The sequence below is a fragment of the Mycetomoellerius zeteki genome, unplaced genomic scaffold (assembly GCF_001594055.1).
Source record: "Mycetomoellerius zeteki isolate Tzet28-1 unplaced genomic scaffold, Tzet1.0 scaffold636, whole genome shotgun sequence".
NCBI classification, from domain to species: Eukaryota; Metazoa; Arthropoda; class Insecta; order Hymenoptera; family Formicidae; genus Mycetomoellerius; species Mycetomoellerius zeteki.
In genome coordinates this window covers 109,798-126,135 of record NW_017257650.1, presented here as the reverse complement: position 1 = coordinate 126,135, position 16,338 = coordinate 109,798, and the positions used below count along the sequence as shown (strand labels likewise).

At 36.3% G+C, this 16,338-nt stretch overlaps 1 protein-coding gene across 4 annotated transcripts in view; it reads left to right on the top strand.

Annotated features, from left to right (window-relative positions):
* The window catches only part of Lapsyn (Leucine-rich repeat activity-regulated protein at synapses), an 88,805-nt gene that overhangs the window by 66,709 nt on the left and 5,758 nt on the right, over positions 1 to 16,338 (top strand). The gene's annotated exons all lie outside the window — the stretch shown is intronic.

Here is a 16,338-nt window from a genome sequence, read left to right as displayed (position 1 = left end):
GAGGGCTAGTAGACCAACTTTTTAATTTTGAATTTTTAAAGACAAAACTAAGAGACTGATCGAAAAAGTAAATTCTAATCCAGTTACTACATATATTTGACTATCTAATATTTTAATAATAAATAGAAACTGATATCTTATAAGAAAACATGAAAATAAATAGAAATAATTTTTCTACTATATTTCTTATATGTCAACCAGCTCTAAGATGACACATGATATGCTGTGACTATAAGATAATTAAATTAAAGTATAGTATATTTTAAGTATACTTTAATATATTTTATTATATCTTAATAAAACTTTACAAAGAATAAAATTTATTTATAAAAGTATTGTATAACTCGTTTATAGAATAAAAGTAAACAAGAAGAGAGAGAGAGAGAGAGAGAGAAAGTAAGTTATATTTTTTTAAAGAAAAATATACACAAAAGTACAAGATACATCTTAAACAAAAATATCTTTAATGAAATAAAAAAATTATCAGAATCTGTTAATATTGAATTGTTATTGTATATTATTATTATTCAAATTCATTAAACTTAAAAAAGTTATTGCATTAGGTTAAAACGATTAAAACAATAAAACATTTAAAACAATAAAAGTACTAGGTGTAAGACTCGTCATTCATATTATAGCCTCACGATAAGGTTGGCTTAATAGCCTCGTTTCATTTTTTAAAACATTTACGGTATACGAATACAAAGACAGATAAACAAAAGTAAACTGTTGGACTTTTTAAAGTAAGAACTTTTTAAAGTAAGAACATTTACAATCTAAACAGAAATCTAATACTTCAAACAACTATGTATATGACTCTAAAACAAAAAGTTCAAGAGTAAAAATATTTATACTTATTTTTCGAAAATGTATCAACTTTCCAACAAGATGCATCCGCATCGAGGTATCACGAGTGGCCTCATTGTCATTGCTGTGCTCAGACACGTTTACGCATGTCCCCAGAGTTATGTTTTTGAGATTCGGTTAGTTTGCCTACCTTTATAGTCTACTAGTCCCAGTCTCCCCTACTGCTATGTCTCGAATCGAATCTGCTTTCACATAAAGTCTTCGTTTAAAACCACGTGAATAAAGCATTTTCAAAGTCTGACAGATTCCACCTGGGACAGTTTTCATGGAATATTCTATTCAGAAGAGCCACTACGGTGAAACTACAATATCGTGGAATCTTAGAATGTTAAGTATGTTTTGTTTGAATAAAGAAGATTTATTTAGCGAGTGCATGACTATTCTTAATGAAATTTACCTTATTAAATTACAATATATTACATTAGATTTTTAACATCATTTTTAGTAGTGAAAACTTCATATAGTGAAAATTTGAGATCGATATCCTCTTTCTGTGATTTCTTAATTTTCATTAATTTTATTATTAAATGTTTCAATAAATAAGCCTTAATCGGCTTAAATTAATCAATTAAATGATGAGAATTCAGTGAGCGTGGAAAAGTATTCCCAAACATTTGGAATGGAATTACCTTGAAATTTGTTAACGCCTAATGCCTGCAAAATTTAGCCAATTAATTCAGAAACATTTTACAGATATCGTAATTCAAGGCATATTTCATTATTACCAAAATGTTCACGCTATTAAATTAGATTTATGTAATATTGTATATATTATTCATGCGTGTAGGTTTGGCAAATTTTAGTATCAAATGATCAATGATAGGACCTATGTATAACTAGTCCTATTTGCGCGAAATTGCATATACGATTCGACCACATTTATGATTTCTTCGAATTCGCAACTCACGAATCCATAGTTCTCGATCATTCTCCACCAGGATAATCCTGTTCGCGCACCAAGGATTAATTAAAGTGAGCCAGTAAGCAAAAGCCTGAGATTAATTAAATTTAAATAATGCCCTCTGTGCACGCGTGGGAGGATCCGTCGTATATTACGTGAACGCTAGCTGTATAATGAATTCAAAAGCGGCATGGTCCATTCGCGCGCGCGCAAACGCGGTGCTTCACGAGCGCATTATTCGACTTTATTAATAAATTAACATGAATTAATCGCGTCGATATAGTACATGCCGCGTTGCGTAGTCGGTCTCGTTATCGATTCAGTATCATTGATGATTAATTGCTTCCGGGTCACAAAGCGGCCGGCTTATTAAATATCTTTTGCGGAGCGGTTTTCACGTGTAAAATGGAATGCGTCGGCGGCCGCAAAAGCTCTCCTCTTCCGTTGGTCGGCTCCTGGCGAACGAATAAATAGGGAGATTTCGAAATCCGATGCCGCAACATCGTAGAGTATTCTCGAGCTTAGAGAATGCCCTGAACAGTGCTGAGAGGTAAATACGGCGAGAGTTTGCCGAGAGAGAAGAGAGTTTAGCGAGCTATCTGTACGCGGGAAACTATGAAAAAGCGCTTAGGAGAAACAGACGCAACAGTGGCCGGGATATGGTCAACTTGCCCAATTGCCATGGAAATCTGAGTGTGAGCGCAATCAAAGCTCTCGCCAGTTGACGCGTTCCAGTTGACGCTCGCAAAGCTCATGAAATCATTTCATCCTTGTTGTTTATCAAATGTTAAACAAGGACAAATAATGTTTGCGAGCGTTGTGAACACCATGTAAAATGCATCGCATGTAAAATGTCGACACAATCATGCGTCATCGTCCAATGACGCATCTTTTGTGGAGCGGCATATATTTCCCAGCGGGATCGAAAACCGCGCACGACAAATCTGAAAAGTCTTTTTAAAATGTATTTCTATAAAATATTATTTTTCTCTCAAGAAACACAGATTTCCTCCGTTGCGTTGGTCTCGTGAAACGTACTAAAATCTTAAGTTATTAATGATCGAATTACATTTGTACGAAGAGTTAGTTACTAGTTAGAGCTTATAGTTTACTGAACACAACTGAACCGCGTCGAGGACACAATGAGAAACTTGCATGATTGCTAGAAACGGTTTTGCGTTTAAATAGTAACGATATAATAAGACGACGATACAAGGAAAACTGCATATTTATTAATATTTATAAGTGCAGTCCGCATGTCGTATTGAGTAGGCGAGTCCAAGAGTAGAAAATGACTTTTTTAAAATAATAAAATAATGCGAGAACATAATAAAAGAGAGATCATGTTCTGTTATTCAAACAAATTATGTTCCAAAAGCATTACGATGGTATTCATATAACAAGGTAGATAATAAGGAAAAGGTACAAATGACGCGTCGCAAAGCACACACTGTGCGCTTGTGATATCAGGTTTTGCGCTATGTATCTGACGTTATATTTCACGAATAGAGGGTCCTGTATCATAGTTTTATGTTATATTATATGTACGTGAAGTGGGAAAAATGGCGATATTATGAAAAATAATGAAATCATTTTTAACATTATTTTGCAAACGCGCGAAATTAATTTGATAAATTGCCAATTACAATTCTACGGTTGCATTCACAAATCGCGTAACGCATAAAAATATTAGTACAATGCATCAAGCTTTTATTACGGAATTATTATAACGAGATATTATGAGACCATGTAACTTGAAATGAGGAATACTGCAAATTCAACATTATTATTATGGGAGATTGTAATCGCTTGTAATGTAGTATCGCGGTTTCTGAAAGTAAAATTAATTGATTTCTTTTCTACTCTGCAACGATTAAAGAGTTGAACGTTATTTTTGAGCAACATGGTTCGCCGCAATTTTCTCTTGTGTATATTTGAAAAAAATTCAATAAATCAAATGTTCCATCAATCGAGAAAAAACTCAACGTGCGTCACCTGGTGCGCGGATACAGCGAGGGTTAACAGAGGCAGATAAAAATCCCGCGGTGCGGGCGTGCACCGTCGCATGTCAAAGGTAAGCTGCGACACGGGTGTGACGGAAAAAATCTCGATTCGTGTTGCACGCGCGCTTATTGACGCGTTACGTACGGAAGCGAAACTGCGAGAGGGCGGACGAAAGAGAGACGGGAAAGAATAAAGGTGAGGGACGGGAGGAGCGTGTAATAAAAGGGGGTTGTGCAGCCCTTGTTCGCGAAAATCCACCGCGCGCACTATTGTGCGCTGTTCGTGATGTCCCGCAGGTATTTTCGTTTCCGACGTGAAACGGCCGCGCACGAGAGTGCCGTTATTTCTGGATGAAGGTTCCCTTCCGCCCGTCTTAGGTCGAATTTGTTTTATTCGACGCGGTAGCGTCGCCGACCGCTACGCGAGGTAAGCGTGCTTAAAATCGCACCGCTTAGCCTTCCGCTTCGCGCGGGTCCGTGCTTCTTCCGTCTTCCGCCTTTCGGCCTGACAGCCGGAGACGCGGTAAAGCTAGTCTTGCGTAAAATCAGCGCGTCTCCGAAGGTAATTGGTTTCTGTCGAAAGTTCTTGCCTCCCTCGTTCTCGTCTCGCTATGCCTCGCCTTAGGCAGAAATCAGTACGCGCAGTGCTTAAAGCAAACGTAGAGCCACCAAAGCGGAGACTCTACGAGATATCGAAATCCACTAGATTTTCACGTTCGATGATTGAAATCCGTGAATATTGAAGCATTGTAGTACAATACTTACGGGTCGTACAAATCGTACAAGTTGTACATTCACATATCTCAAGTTACACAATTCGGATGAAATTGCGTAAATGATTTCTGTATGATAACACGTATATTTCTTGGATCTCTTCTATCGCGCCAGATTGCTTTAAAGTGTAAGTAAATATTATATATAAGATTTTATTGTCAAATATAGAAGATAGCCGGATTTCTCGAGTAAAATTTCATAAACGAATAGTTTTTAAAAATATATGATGGTGTATTATAAATTTATTTTTAGAGGAATTGAATTTTAAATCTTTTTTGTTAAATCATAAGAAAACTATGGAGAACAGCCGGACATGCCCGAGTAAAGTTTAACGAACGAACATTTTTTAAAAATATATGAAAGTATATATATATATATAAATTTTATTTTTTTAGAGAAATGAATTATAAATTCAATTTCTGCGTAAATCTTTTTCGTTAAATCATAAAAAGACTACAAAAAATTAATTTTTTGAAGATCATAGTTTTAGTTTCATAATATTAATTATCTACTGTTAGAGATATAGTCGTTTAATAAATAATAATACTAGATTTAAATATTTATTTAATAATTTCGTTCTATTCGTTATACCTTGTTATTTGCACGATAAAAATTCACAAAAATATTATGAAGCACTACTGCGCGGTGTTTTCTTATAAATAACATAATCGATGTTGTGGAATAAGTTGGCGCGACGTTGCAAGATACCGAAAGAATATCGTTGCAAATATGGGGGGGGGGGGGGGGGGGGAATAAAAGCGGCGACGGGCAGAAATTATTTCTTGTATAAAATCGGAAAGATTAAAAAGTTTAATGAACTATCGGTAAAGGAATTTACTTGAGAGCGAGCACAATTTACGTTAATGATTGCGCTTTAATTAAATAGATCACCTTTACCGAACGTTTATTTTACTTAATTTTTTATTCTTTTTTTGTTTAAGTAGCGGGGTGTTTTACAAAGCGCCGCTGTTTAAATTTCCCTTCCTGATTCTCGATAAAAAAAAAAGTGGAAAGAGGAAAGACGCTCGCTAATGAAACGCTTTATCCATCAGATATCAAGGTACTGTTTACATTAGTTTTTCTAACTGTCGACATAACTAATTAAAATAGCACATTTAATCGGTCACGTGCGATGAAATGTATATATTGAAGCAGTTGCAGCACTGGACTATCCAGCACTGCGATGCGACGCTCCAATTAATGTCGAGTTCGTGTGAACGGTTAAATAAGATTGCAGCGAGCTAAGAATTTGTACGTTGCGATGTTACCGCACAGCGCTGCAGCGGTACTAAGCTTTATGCACGGAGACCCGATTGCCTGTTGTTAGTGATGAAGGGGTCGGTCTGGAAACTTCTTAGAGAAGGTATCTAACGCTCTATACCTAAAGATCCTGTCCCAGTACATTAGCTCAGGGAATGGTCGCGTGGAGTATAATTTACACCCGGGTGACTCACAATCGAGAAAGCACTTCCGTCGTTCGGCTCGGAATCACCGGAATTAGCATTTGAGGCTCGCTTTTCAGTTGATTCGAGAATAATATCCGTCGGGGAGTATTACACGCGCATTTGCGCGATTAAGAATTTATTACCCGACGGGATACGTGAAATCGACTCGCGTCTCTCCGGTGAGAGCGTTTACGTTACAAAAAAATTTCACGTTAAGATCGATGAAATCTCTGGGAAATTTCAAAAAGGAAATGTTGACGTCACGCACAGCAGAATTTGTGGAAGTTGTGATATTTGCAGAATGGAGATCCCGATGCGTTTTAATCACGCGAATATACATACTCGTATAATAGAGATCCTTCTATATCAAAGTCGGGTCACGAGCGATTTCGTCAAAACAAGAATGAGAAAGAAGGTTATATGTCTTTTTTTAAATATATGCTATCTTATCTTGATGCACTGAGGAATGCAATCTTGTACACTGAGATAAATATTTTGTGAATAACCATAATTTGATTGATATGTGAATTACAAAAATTTTTTTATTTTTTTAATTAAAAAATTGTGTTCTAATAAAAATTTAGTTATTCTAACCAAATAATTGCGGAACAACATAATTTTTAAATTAAAAATAAGAAAGTTTTTAACAATTTTAATTCATATTAGACCGCCGAGAATAAATCAAGAAAGAATTGAAGAAAATTTTTCTAATTTACATATCAACCAAATTATGATTATTCATACAAAACATTTCTCTCGGTGTACTATCTTACTCATTCTAACTTACTGCCTATCTGCTTAGTATAAATATACTCGTAATCACAGCAGCTTTTTTCTTTTTATATCTGTAATCTACATAAATTTATTAATACTTTTTTTTACACGTATATCAGTACACTCTTTTTTTCTTTTTGTTTTCTATTTGCATCTAATATTTCCTTTTTTTTAACTCGTTACAAAAATGTTCTATATGTAATATAATATCACTTATATTGAGTTTTGTAGCGCTCGAAAGGATATCTTTCTAGAGCGCGTAATAAATTAATATCCATCTTAACTGAAGTTGACGAAAACGAGCTAATCAAAAGTTCGTCATCTCGTGGCCAGACTCATGCGAGATTCACGAGGGAGATTCGCCACTCGTCAAATTCGGAAAGATTTCGCAAGACATATTTTTAATGCGCTTGACAGAATTCGGTATAACGTCATTTTTATAGATCTGGCTCGCGCGCGCCCGCGCAAGGTATCAGAGTAATCTAGATTGTGCTCCCGCGGGAGCCGATTCCCTCTATTGGATTCGTTGTCTCGAGGGACTTTTTTGCGCGCTATTTCATGAAAACACTCGACCGTATGAGAGCGCGGTACCAGAGGGGAGAAACTGGGACGAACGGGAGGAGCTTTAATTGAGCGATTCGACCGCGTAATTTAGAGATTAAAAACATTGGCGCGTTGGGGAGGGAGGCTGTAGTATGTTGCACGCGAGCGAGCAGGCCAGCATGCTTGCGTGCATTAAAATCCCGGCGCTGTAATTCTTCAACGTCGAAATGAACCTCGGCGAATTAAACTGACGTAAATCGGTGCAACACGCTCGAAGAGATGGCGAGAGAAAGGGGGGCGATGAGGGGAGGGGAGGGCAGGTTGTATATTGTATAATACGTCGGCACGAACCGACAAGCTGCATCTATGCCTCGCATTTACTCGGTTATCCTGTTTTACACGCCAGTGTTACATGCAATGCACAGGTTACCTTGTATTCATATCTTCTGACATTATTCGGTATTTGCGGCAGAATTAATCTCGAAAACTATTTACACGATATCGTATAGAGAATAATATATTAAATTACAAATATCTTATCTCTTTTAAAGACTCTCTCTCTCTAGAACAATTTCGGAATCTTGAACGGATCGATAATATTTTGACCCGTGTGTGGTGACGTTATTTCGATAATATTATACTATATTTGTCAAGTAACATGCATGTGCGACGTGCGATAAAAGCTTGTCGTATATTTTAAAATTTTCGCAACAGTTAATACCGGTTGAAATATTTAAAGTCAATCTGAAAAGGCATACGTGCGGAAATTCTGCCCTATTTGTATTCCATTCTATCACTTTAGCAACTCGTCTATTCGTATGACGTATCTTGTTTTCGACACTATCGGGGGGTGATTTGAATTAACGAGTGAATAAATATGCTTGGAATAATGAATATGCTTCTCGTTTGACATCCTATCGCACCCTTTTTAAATCTCTTTCTCTACAATACTCGCACGCGGTGTCCATATATCCTTCGTCGAACGATAAATTCGCGCGTACTTTTTCGAAGTTAATTGATAAAAAACTCTCTCTATTCTTCGTTAAATAAAACTGACGGGGAACACTTTATCTCTTTCATTATGTCCATCATAATATCCGAGTGTAAAATATCGTTAGACGTAGATGTTAACAAGCATTGTGTTTCTAAAAGGTACAGACGCATTTGTAAACTTGCCTATATATTGCGGATATCGGGCTTACGATAATGAGCTATCGAATAATATCGATTAGCATAGATCGGTGAAGTTTTAATGGTAAAGGCGAGCCCCATGCGAAACAACTTCCAACAGCGACTATTATCGTCGTCCGATGAAACCCGCGAGATTAGCACAGAAGATATGGAGAGAGATAAATTTTGGGAACACAGACGTTCTTGCGATCTCGGTCGATGGAGGATACCATACGATTCATGCTAAGAACTTCATCGATATACTAGGTAATCGAAACGCGTGGTCCCCAATCGATCGATTGGTCGGTCGATCGCTGTAAGAATTTCGCTCGATGGCGCAATTCCCCACGGGCTGCAATAACGCTCGCAGCGCGTACGCAATCGTATACGGAAATCAAGATGCGAGAGCACGTATGTATGGTGTGTACCCTGCACAGATCAAAGCCTTCAATCGGATGCTTCTCAGGGACGAGGGTAACTGCGAAACGCGGTTCAAAGGCCGCGTATAAGCTTTTATTACTTCTGTCGATCGAACTTCGAATGACGCACGATACTCATCACATCGAGATCACACACACTGTCCCATAGTAGATGTATCTCGATCCACAAAGTCGTGACGTAAATTGTTTATGAGTTGCGATCGATTGCGATGGAAGGGATTTTGAATGCAAATACAGACGATGAGGCTATATTCGGTTTCCATTAAATCTAATTAAACAAAAACGCTGCGAGATGCATACATGGAAAGAATGATTCAGCTAAAGTATCTAAAAATTTAGCTAAATACAGATTAGAAAATAATTTTGTTATAGACTATCAAAATTATGTATTTTCTAAATATTTAGTAGTTATTACCAAATTATATTATTATGTTATTATGTTTGATAATATTTATCAAATATTTAGAAAAGTAAAATTAATGTTCGGTTATATTAACCGAACATTTGATTGAAATTATTTCACTCAACATTTCATAGTTATTATCAGACTCTTTTTTTTCAATGTGGGACACTCGAATTGGTTACTGAAATGTCAAAACTTTTTGCTCGTTATACTTGAGATTTCTACGTAATTATTTTAATGGTTTCCGACACAATTATTTTTAGATCTGTATCTAACTAAATTTTTAAATACTTGAGCAAAATAGTTCTTTTTATGCAGTTAACAAAATATTTAATATTATAATTCGAAGAATTCAGAAGAAATGCAGCGTTCAATTAAGTTGCATGCCTGAAACTTAGTTCGTTCTTCGAAAATCCCTTACTTCTTTTAAAATATCGGTGCTTCGATATTTTCGCCGGGGAAAAGTCGACTCTAAATTAACCAAAGAATTTGCCATTACGACGCGATGTTGCGATGCGTGCGGCGCAGCCATTGTTTTCTGCTTCCCTTGGATTATTTTAATAAAAAACTTTTTTGCAAGGATCTCATAAAATTTTGATCCTTTACCCTTCCAAGCGCTTTTTATGTCGTCGAGTTAAAAGCTATCAATTTCATATCTCTCGCTGTTTCGAAAAACCCAATTTGTATTACTTTTGAGGTAGAAGCTACATCCGATCTATAAAAAATCAAACGTTATTGTCGATTTCGCCGTTGGATTAGAATGGGTGTATTTCCATTGCGCATTGATTTTCGCTTGCTTTGTACAATTTTCTGGACGTCAATCAACAACGAATTATTTAGCAACGGATGCGTCGACGAAATTTCCACGTCAATAGGATTATCGATAGCGATATCTAATTGCCCTTTTGCTGCGTCGTTTTTGATAGATGAAAGGGCATCTTACTCATATAAACGAGAGCATCATTTCGCTTTAGAAACTGAAGAAACTACGATCGATAATACAACTCGCACTTGAAAATCCCGATTGAGTTCCACAATGGCGAGCATAATGAGATGACTCGTGAAAATGAGTTCTTTTGAAGACTAAAGAGGTACTATTACATCTCGTCGTCGATCCTAATCCTATAATTAATTATATTTTCGCTCGTTGACCCCGTTAGCTATTTATTAATCTGTCAGTGATAGGATCCGCGAGAGGTCCATATATATATATACTTTTTTTTTTCGATGTAAAGCACGAACAGTGCATACGTACGAATGCTGAAGCCTCTATATTGATTTAACAGAGTGTGCACGGTAGCGGTCGAGGCGGTACGTGGGAAATTGCAGTAGCACGCTGTTTACGAATTGCATCTGACGTTTGCCATAAACTAGTCGTAAAAAACGCGTGAGATGCATAGGCTTAATAAAGAGGCGGTTGACGGAAAATATCGATTCTGAAATTGGATATGGGTTTTTTGGCTTTTTTTTTATTCGAGCGCTCTTTTACTCGCATTGGATAAAAACCGACAGTTTATCGACGATTGCATCACACTGGATTTGTATTTCCGATTCATTATCATAATAGGTTGGCATTAAAATACGCAATTTCGAGATTGATGCATAGGGGAAAGGTGCATTGAAAAGGGGAATAAATATTATGACAAATATATTGCGCTAAACATACATGTAGTTAAAGAATTATAGAGTGGGTGTAAATATATTCGAAATGTAAAATGTAGGTACTACAAAAATATGAATTGATCTAAAAAGGATTGTTATTATTTGATCGTAATTTGTAAATCGTCGATTGCGTCATTAAAATTAATTAACCTCTATTATTGAAGGAAAGATATGCATCGATTAAATGGTCCATAGATACCAGAATACGGCCGTTTGTTTTGCCGAGGATATAGTGCTGTACAATAACCTATTCGCCACATGTGGCGAGTGGCGAACGATATTGGACATCACTGCAATAAAGAGTTAGCTCTCGATGTCTTTATTTATTAAGGGAAAAATCTGAATTTTTCATGACTCGTTCATAACTGTTTGGGAATTGTTTTCAAAATTCCGTTTAAATCAGATTTAAAATTCGCAACCATCGATTTGCTCATCAATCAGCAAAATGCCCCTTGAAAAAATTATGTTCACGCTCGCTGATACTCGTTATTTATTGAATTGTAATAATTTATTATTGTATATATTTTAATAAATTATTATATGTTATTAATTATATTATCATCAAATCTTTCAACGTTCTTGCATTATTTTCGTAATATATTATATTATATATTTGTATTTCTGAACGTAACGTAGAGCGTCTTTTGTCTTCCCTATATAATTCCATAGAAACACCAAATGGTTCATAATTATAACTTAGAATATGATCAATAAATTCCGAACAGCTGATACTCCAATATGCATAGGTTTATATTGTACAAACTACATGTGCATAAATTATGTATTTGTATTTCATGCGAGTTAAGTAACCATATACATAATGAATATATGTATAATATATTAAATTTCCAACTTGTTTGTACTCGACGTCGTTTGAACTATTATTGGTCAAAGTATCAACTGGAAATGGTGGCACTTATTTGTGCCCTGCGGAAGGGCGTTATTCTTTTCGATTGAGAATACGCTTGATTCAATTGAGATCGCTAGTAGGCATTTGTCGAGACGGCCAAGCCAATTAATTAGCTGCGGGCGTAACGGCGACTCCGCCAATCGAACCCACGCGTCGTGAATAAACATGCTTAACACCGTTGCCGCCGCCTTCCCGAGACCGACCCACCGACCGACCAAATCCACTTTCCGTAACATTGCGCAGACCTGTTGCTGTATATCGCGTAATGTCGTGTTGCATGCACCGCACCGATAACACGATCTATTTTGGTACTCATCTTGAACCACGAAAGCCTCGTAAAACGCCGACGGACAGACGACTTCGCGCTGCGTTGCAGAATCGCACCATAGAATCGCATTTAGACTCGCCGCTTATGAAATCGAAAATCGTCTGACTTCCGGAAGAACTGAAGACTAGATTAAAGAGAGATAATAATTGAATCCCATTAAGATGTAAATGAAATTTCCATTTCTCTTCACGGCGTATCTCGCTAGAATCGGAGTCTTCCGTCTCTTTTTCTCTCCACTCACGTTGAGATAAAACATTTACTTTTCGCAATGTGTGTCCCGCTAATCTTTCTTCTGACTTTTAGTCTCATTGTGAGAATATCCCCTCTGACGAGAAAATTTAGCAAATTTTAACATGAAACGTAATTACTTATGCAACGAAGCTTGATATATGTATGTTCGCAGCCGTAAGTCCTGTACGTCTGCCCGTCGTTCTTTCTCACGAAAGTTTTATTCGCCTCTTTGTTATAGTGAATTTCCGTAGCTAAAAATTGTCAAGAATTCACGATATCCCCTTCAACCGGTAAAAAATAATTAAAACAAAAATTCCACGCAGGATATTTCGCTGCTTGAATTTTAATGAGGACTTCTTTTACCGATATAATATGATACCAATATTTTCGTAACAAAGAGCTCTAATAATCATTAATCTCTCTTTATACAAAAGCTGATCTACCATGTACATGCATTAAAGACATAAAAAAGAACTTTCACGCACTTTATATACGTATATGAAAGTTATCTTAAAAAACGCTTAAACATTAATAAATTTAATTGCCAGTCATTCTTTTCAGTAACGAATTATTAATATAAGAATATGATGTCGCACTTTTTACGATTTTTCTTAATAAAAGCTTTTTTTTCGTTTGTATAAATGGCTCATCCATGTGAATCTCTTTCGAAATGGGACATGTGTTCTACAAACGTCCGAAATTTGACACACACGTGTTACAGACATATGTAGAGGTTCACCTGACCTCTCATGCGAATATTAACAGCAACGTATGGTCGATATTCGGCCGATAAGCTCTGACGGCTGGTTGAAACTCACCACACTGCCTCTGCAGTTCATCAGATCTTGGCACAATAAACACCGTGTCGTCTTCTTTCAAAACTTGCAAACTGCACGGACCATGAATCACGGCATCTTGTAAACGGATCCACCGCTCCTCGTTCCTCTCGATTTCCGCGTACGCACCGGAAATAAGCTCCCCGGCACAATGTCAGTGAGCGGTATACTGTTTCATTGTCGATAGCATCGACTTCCGAATCTCGTGGCCTCGACAAAGCTATGCGAGAGAGTTTCGCGGAAAATTTATCCTTCGATTATTCGTCTCACGCGCGAATAGTTCCTCCAAACGTTAAAATTACCGCTTGAAGAGATTCCCAGAAAGCGCAATAAATGATTGATAAATGAACAAAATAGCTGAAAATAATATAATAATTGAATAAATAAAAGAGTTGAAATGAATTTATTGCGAGAGTAATGAATGAGATTTTTTTATACCTTACGAACTTTTAATGATAGAAATATTACAATAATTATGTGTATATTTAAATAATAAATTAATATTTATGTGTATGTCATTCTTAATAATATCAATTAATACATTTAAAGAAATTCTAAAAAATTTGAATAAATGTTAAACCAGTTAACTGCATGACTGCCAGATTTAAAAAACAATTAGTTTGTTTAACCTTCTGAAAATTAACGTTGGATTTTTACAAGTTTTATAAAAATTATTGTTTCAATTATAGTATTCTGTTTTATGAATTGTTAATTATTTTACAATAATTTCAAATCTGTAATATTTTTGTTATAAACCATTTGAAAAAAAAATTTAAAAACTCGTTATTAATCAATTTTCGTGTAACGATATATTCCAGATATTTTTCGCGATGTTACATCCAACTCAGTCATTTGGACTCTTGTTCATGCTTTAACGAGTTATATTTCTATTGCAAAATGTACTTTTAAATTGTGTTTGCTCTCGTTGCTGATTGAAATGGAAGCGCTCAACTCGTCACACTACCAGCGTGAAACGTATTATCGTTGTGAATACATTATTCACGAATCATCAAAAGTGGACATAAAATAATAAATTAATATCAAGTGATATTTAGTCAACATGTTGGTAAAAACAATAGCTTTATAGCAATCCGTAAATAAAGCACGTTCCGTGTTTTCAACTTGCGAAGCGGTATTACTGAATGATCAATGAAAATTCTCTCTTTCGAATGCTTTCAAGCGCTTTCTCGTGATATTACATCAATATTTTTATCAAGATCTTTCTCGAAGAAGGAAGTATCTGCAAACAGGAATATTCCATAAGGGAAAAAGGATTCAAAATCTCTCTTTACATTTCTCGATAAAAACATTGCGTAAAAATAGTTTTCTTGTACATATAATGAATATTTCAACATTTTGTATATATAGTAGCGTAATGTAATGTACATTATTTAAAATATTTTTAATACATATTTTTAATAATTAATTTTTCTTATATAGGATTTTACAAATATTTTTTATAAATTAAAAATATGCGTATTAATCTTGTTCATCAATCTAATTTCACAAATACTTTTAAAATATATCATAATTATTTCGTATGATTTACGAAACTAATACGGACAGCCAATTAAGCAAGAAATATCCCGTAAAATTATCAAATTAATTCTAGAACTAATAGACTCGTAATTCTCTTCACGTTCATAAACCGAAGGAGAATGGATGGAAGAGGGGACAACGCTGTCACTGAGTGCTCAGAGGAGTAAGTTTGATTATCAAGATGTCGTATTGGGAGATAGATCGGTCGGAAGTTTCGCAAAAAGAAAAAGAGAGAGAGAGAGAGAGAGAGAGAAAGAGAGAGGAGGGGACTGCTGTTCCAATTTGTATTAATAACGTTTTCAAATGCAGGCAAATGAGCGTAAGATACGGAAGTCGGTGAAGTTCTCATCGTCGTCATCAACGTCTTTACACGAGCGGCGAACTACAACGTGCAGACGCATCATCTTCCTTTCTCCTGTTCCTCCGTGCATCCTACGCAATGCTATTAAGCTTTCGGCTTTGGCGAAGAGAGCACTTTCGTCTTAGCTAACTGCAATTTAATTTTAATTATGGTTGAGAGAAGCCGGGTTTCCCGCTATAATATCCAGCCTCGGGGAGCAGAGCGCCATGAAATTTTTATCTCATCGAAATGCGCAATAAATCCCGCGATAAAAATCCGCAACGGCTGCATCTCCGCGGAACGAGGCGCTTAGCGGTGGAGCGAAGAAGGGCGAAATATTCTCGATGTACACGAAGTGTCGCATAATATAAAAAAGGAAGTTTCTTACGGGACACAGATTAAGATCTTACAGTATTCTACAAGTAGAACAGTACGCGCAAAAATATCGTAATAATATAATAAAATTCTATTCACATGTCTCTGATATTCAATTTTTTTAAGCACACCTGCAAAAAATGCAATTGCGATGTAAATACTTGTTGTTCGTGTAAATTTAACGATATGGCACACAAAAAAAACTTAAACAATGAGGCGTAAGCAGTAAGCAAATCAACATTTTGGATTTACTACTGCTTACGTCTTACTGCCTTCTTTTGTGTGCCATGTAGCCTTTACAGTTACTAAAGTCACATCTCATCTGTGTTGCGGAAGATATCGCGCGAGCAATTACTGATCCGATATTCCTCAGTTTCTCAAAGCCACTTTGTAAAATGCTCTCTTGCTCTCTGTGTATCACATTAACACCTGCTGTAAGAGCAATTTGAGGGATAAACGGGCGATCGATCGCGATAACGAACGGTGATGACGTTTTCGGCAGCCATTTCTCTTGCACGAAGCACCGCGTTTATGCCTTTATATCAAACAGGGATGCAGGAAACGTAATAGAAGAGAGAAGCCTCGTTAACTTTCTGCCTAACCCTTCTCTTCCGTTCGTAATTTCGCTCCGCTGTCAAAGTCCGAAAATTTACACGGCCGAAATTTTCTCTCTCCGCGCGCAAAGTTGGAATCACCTGGAAATTCGTCGACAGTGAGCGGTCCCCGGATGAGCGGCCAGTTATTTCGACAGCTTATCCGGCTATATAAGAGGTCAACTCTCGCAATCGCATCTCGTC